Source organism: Capsicum annuum, chromosome 11 (assembly GCF_002878395.1).
Source record: "Capsicum annuum cultivar UCD-10X-F1 chromosome 11, UCD10Xv1.1, whole genome shotgun sequence".
Taxonomy (NCBI): Eukaryota; Viridiplantae; Streptophyta; class Magnoliopsida; order Solanales; family Solanaceae; genus Capsicum; species Capsicum annuum.
In genome coordinates, this window is record NC_061121.1 from 38072263 (window position 1) to 38078788 (window position 6526).

A 6526-nucleotide genomic window follows, 5' to 3' on the forward strand; every position below is an offset into this window, starting at 1 on the left:
TATATATTTATTTTAATTTAAATCATTTTAGAAATAAAAATTAATAATAATCAACTCTATATATTATTAACAACTATAAGGGTATTTCAGTCATTTGAACAAAAAAAAGTGATTAAAAGCATTATTTACCAAACACATCAATAACTTTTTCTTAAATTTCAGCACTTTTATCCAAACACTTAACTGTTTATTTTTAAAATAAGTTCAACACTTTCAAAAACACTTTTTTCAGCCGCTTTTTTCAGCTTATCCAAACGGGCTCTATAAAACATATTTTTTTCTAAGTATAATATTATATAATTGATAGTTCAACGTATCATTTAAAAAAATTATTCATATATTTGTTTCATAAATTATAATTATTAGTCTTGGATGAGAAGATTCATGACATGAAAATGTGATTTAATGTGTTTTATTTGTCTTGGCGTGGGTGGTATGGAAAGATAGAAATAGAAAATCTTTTGAAGAGTTAACTTTTCTCTATCAAGAAATTAGCCTTAAGTGCCTGTAAATGGACCCGATTCATAATAGCAGGATTTTTTAAGGCGATTTAAGTGATGGTAAATGGACCCGATTTATAATAGCAAAAATTTTAAGGCGAATTAAACATATTGTTCGATATAAAGAATAATAATTTATTCATTTATATATAGTTATTATTATCATTGTATACACGTACGAAGCATGTATTATTGACTAGTTAATACCAAAAGTTGTTGGACGTCCGATATATACGGACTCCGTTGCACTTTGAAGTTGAATGGAATGGGATAAAAATCAAATACTGGAGGCAAAAGCATTGCATTGGGAAACTTCTAAATCAACTTAAACTCTCATAGTAGCAAAAATTCTTAGTTCATAAATTAATTCCGCAACAGATTTTGAGTAACCGTTGCAATAAATTATTTTTTTTAATAAGTGATTAATGCTATGATCAATTAAATTGAGCACCCTATATTTTTCCTTTTATCGGCTTGATTTCCATTGGACTAGCTCACAAACAAAACGCATGGGGTAGGAAATAGATTCTCACTAAAATATTGAAATATTTTTCGTGTGAAAATACTACCATTTTTACTTTTTTTTTATTGATTCAATTAAAACATATGTAAGAATAGCTGCCAAACAATTTTTAAAAGGAAATTTCTTTAAGGTTGATTTTAACAATGTCTAATTATCTTAAAATCTAAATATAAGGTGATTATATGTAAATATAATTTATTATCCTTTTAGCTTAAATATTATAACAATGATCAAGAGATATTCGTGCAGCACGTGTACGTAGAAATTTACTTATGGGTATAAATGTAATTTTGTTTTAGAACTAAACAAAACATTTTTGTATTAGGACTAAGTTTTTCTTTTTTAAAATACAAACTAAATAAAAATAAATAAACTAAATTATACGTTACAAAACCCAAAAGTTTTAGGATACTTCCCTACCAATACCTAAAATTAGCTTTCAAAACTTACCAAAGACACTTCTCTAACAATATAATCACGTTTTGCTTTTCAAAGATATAACTAAATGCTACTATTTAACCAATTATCATGAATATGATCAAATTATTCACTCATTTTAGTCTTAGAATATGATAAAAGAAACATATTGTAAGAGGTATTACGAGAGTTAATAATTAATAATTAAGAAGTTCTAAAATATATCATAAAAAATATATATTTTAAAAATTAAATAAAACAAATATATGTGATAGTTGTCTTTTGAATTGAGAACTAAAATAAGCCAAGAAAATAATAAATTGACCAAAATAAGACACCTCTTTAATAAGTTGCCAAAATAAGCTAAACGTAATAATTTACTATGTTTCACCTTTTTTTAACAATGCTTTAACGGAAATCTACAGTAAAATTTATTTGTAAAACGTTAGGATTTCTTACGTTTTATAAAAATACTAGTGAATTTGTTCATGCTTCGTACGATCCTGAAAATATATTAATCTTTGATAATTTGAGAAAAACTTGTTGAGGGCCAAGATTTCAAAACTTTTTGCTAGACGATTTAGCCATATTGTTTCTTTTGTCATTAACTATTATGAAAGAATTAATATTAGTTAATCGTTAAACCAAAAAAAAAGATCAGTAATAAAAAAAATGTCTTTGTGATTTTACCATAAACTATTATTATAGCTAAATAACTTATAACAACTTGTAAAATAACATTAACCATAAAGCACTGATGTTTATACTTACAATGATTAGTATATATGTTACAATTCTTTCTTTAAGCACTTTGAAATAAAAACTTTAAATGTAACACCTGTAGCTTTATCTAGATGAAATGTTTCTACCATCTTACTTACAGAAAAGAAGGTCATACTGGATACTGACTTTAACAATAGAGAATTAATAAAAGTATCTATAAGCAAATAACATCATTGAACTCATTAAGATTGTTAAGAAATGTATTAATTATTATACACTTTATACTAAAGAGAAAACATATTGAAAACAAAGTGCTACTGATATTATACTACAACTATTTAAGAAGCGAAAATACTTCTAGTAACAACTTGACAAAATAAAATATAAAAAGTAGATATTATACTAATGAAACCTTAATTCTTACATCAATCACTATTTTCTTCTCCTTCACCATGTCAATTATTTTGGTTGTCCGATTTCAATTTAGCAACAGTCAAATCTATAAAACAAAACCTCAAAACTCAACTTGCATAACCTGCATATCCTTAGTACAAATTCAATATTCACAAATTGATATGCTTTCAGTAGTTATTGAACTAAGAAAATAAATTTGAGTTAATATTTAGAACACGAACAAAGCCCTACTTCTAAAAATAGATAGAAAAGATTAGGAAGCCCCAACTATTCAGGTGTCATAGTGAAAGGTTTTAACAATAACAAAAAAAGCAGTGAGATATCCAGCAATAGTATATTCGGTTGTTTTGATGAAAGTTAGATCTCTAATCCTTCAGGAGAGAAAGGCCTTGTTATCATTTAAGTTTTATAATTAATTACAACTGAGTTAAGTCTAACATTTAGATAGCATGTACAAGAATATCTACAAGAGGTTGATATCTAAGTTGAATGATGTCCGAACTATTTTTAGAATACAATTTCAAAGTACTTTCACTATCCACTTGAAAAGCACTTATGCTACGAAAACTTAAATATTTGGAAGTGATCTTTGACATGATCAAATGAAGGTAAAGTTTAAAATCACGTAACTATTAATAGGTACTTTCAAGTACCATTTATAGGATTCCATTCAAATGTAAATTTGAACACCTTCCATTATGTTGCACTCCCCCTTCACCTCTCTTGATACATACAACACTACCTCAAACATATTTAACTTTTTATATCCTACTGCTAAATACATAATATCATATGATAACCATGATTGATTGCTTTAAAGATAATCAATAATATAAAATAACAGAAAATGCAGCAAGAATCATTAGAAAAAAAGTCGACAAACAATATATATATACCTAAAGAAGTGTTAATGTATTGCAAATTCTATTGGATTGTAAAGGAGTCAGATTTGACAGCGTCAAACTAAGAGAAATGAAAACTATCCCTCCCAAACTGCATATATATAGAAACAGCTAGTAACTTTCACAGAAGAAGTTTAAGAAATAAGAAATAACATGATAAAAATGGTTAAAACAATAATGTGGTTCTGATAAGCATACAACCACCTATGTGTAGTAACTACTGTTTTACATCTAAGTTGGTTCATCGTATGTAAAATTAAATGGTAACCCATTACAAGATAGATAATTTTTTCTTCAAGTGATTTTTTTGGGGGTTAATGTCTCCCCATAGTGATATTTTGGCTCACTTTGTTCCATTTACTGTCCTCAAATTCAAGAAAAAAGTACATCAAGATTCAATTTTGATAATTTTTTCTGTATATTCATTTCAATTTCTTACTAAATAATTCTTATGTGAGTGTCCAAATAGATGAAAAACAACAAAATAAAGTAAAATGAAGTAGAAAATTCAATTAAAGAGATACAATTAATTTTTAAGAAGAAAGAAAATAGCTATTGACTCCCCCATATACAATGACTCTTCAACACTCATTTATCTACTACAAATAGGTAAAGTCTTTTAAATTATGTTGTTGTCAGACTTGTAAGCTACATTCTAAGATAAATTTTTAGAATCGATTCATCAAAAGCTCTGATTCTACTTGTAAAAGACACATGATGATGAATAAAATTATTGAAACATGTTTATTCACGTATTTACCTCATAGCTCTATGATATGTTGTAATGGAGGAGAAATTATGACTATAAATAGTGGTGCGGATGCACTAAGCATTGAGTAAGGTACACCTCAAGCATTACTGATAGATAGTTCCTTGCAAGCACATCAATTCGAATATAATTATTTGACACAGAGAAGTAGTTACAGATGCTAAAAGTGCAACGTCAAATCAAGCAAGAAGTTTAACAAACAAATACAACTAATGGATAAAAAACAGCTTGCCTCAATACCATTATATATGCAGAAAAGGTTAAATGAATATTCAATACGAAAATCTATCTGAGAGTCATTAAATCAATGGACAATACAACAATAACATACCTAGTCTAGTCCCACATTGTGGGATTTGAAGAGGGTTTAGTGTACGTATACCTTACCACTACCTCAAGGTAAAAAAGTTGTTTTCGATATACCCTTGCCTCAAGAAAATATAAATCAAAGCAATCTAGGAAAAGAAGCAATGGATGTGAAAGCATAACAAAGTCTGATGAATAGTAATTAAGATAATTGATCAGTATAACATAAACTAATTCTACATTGATTACTAAATAAAAGTCGTCAAATAGTTTAATAGGAGTACTTAGTTGTTGACGCAGAAAAATTAACTTCGAAGAAAAAAGGAGAAAGAAGGCATTAGCAAGTACCGATAATAATGGTTGATCTTTTACTCCGGTTGCAGGTAAGATTCTTCTCCGCACTTTAGCATCAAATCTGCAAGAAAGTAAAAGGAAATGACCACAAGCTTGAAATTTTAATGATGACATGTAATGGAAACACAATCCAAAATTATTTTCCCATTTAAAAAATAATATTCTTATACAGTTACTGATTATCCAATCCTTGATAGACACCAATATGGTGAACTACATAGCTCGTATGAAGGGAGAGATCTGACAAGTGAGCAAGTCAGTCGATATCCTGATTCAATTTCTTTTGGTCATAAGCATCAGGTGCATTTTTAGACTATGTTTTTTAATCTTTTTCAGCAATTGTTGAACGTTACTCCCACCCTAAACACACCATGAGCAACTGCACATGAGATTTTAATAGTCATGATGATCATAATAAGAATTAGGAAATTTCTGCATGGCCATTGGAAAGTTTGAGCTGCCCAAATCTCTATCACTACAATCCTTAGAGATTAACTAAACCCGAAATTCTGTCTAAAAAGAAAGAAAAAAACTAAATCAGAATACGAAGGAGATTGATAAGAGAGAAGTTAATAGTCCATTCTAGACAAGATAGCCCCTGTAACATGGAATGGAGCAAAGGGATTTTGAACAGAGAATATGTGTAGAAAATGAATTTATAAAAGGGAGTGGTTTATTTTAGGATGGTATATATAGGAGAAGTAATACAATGTAGTAATTGGGTTGGTTTCTTCCAGCAGAACTTTCCAGTTTGTAAATGAACTTTTATGTTCTGGAAGTTTGAAGAGGAAAACATGTTGAATAATACTGCTTGCTATAATTGTTTAGGCACAATGTACTTGTCCGTGTCCTGACTAAATTATTTCTTACTTCTATAGCCTTTTTTTTCTTACCAAATGTATGTCCTCTATGTTTTTCCCCACTGTTAGGCTGAAAGATATGCACAATAATTTAGCAGAAGTACTTAGTTGTTGACCCAAAAAAATTAACTTGAAAGAAAAAAAAGGAGAAAGAGGCATTATCAAGTACCGATAATAGTGGTTGATCCTTTACTCCAGTTACGGGTAAGATTCTTCTCCGCACTTTACGATCTAATCTGCAAGAAAGTAAAAAGGAATGACCAAAAGCTTGAAATTTTAATGGCAACATGTAATGGGAACACAGTTCAAAATCGTTTTCCCATTAAAAAATGTCATATTTGATAGAATTTTCAAAGTTAAAGAAAAAGTTTCAGGATGGCTTTTCCCCTTTAGTTACAAACTGGGAATTTGTTTTTTTTTTTTTTTTTTAAAATAAAAAAATTGAATATCATCTAACTGAACTTCAATTCAGATCATGTGTGTTAAAATTTGGATGCTTACCTTGCTGGATTAGGAGCTGTTTGGACAAAAGAAAAAAAATACATGAATGAAAAGAGAAATCTATATTAATATATAGATTTGTAAAACGTAAGAATTTCTTATGTTTTACACAAAAAATAAAAATAGTGTATTTTTAAATCAACAACTTTATATTAAATTGCGTAAATTGTAATAAAAAGTTACAACTTATAAATTTTAATTTTTTATTACAATATATATATATATATATATATATATATATATATATATATATATAT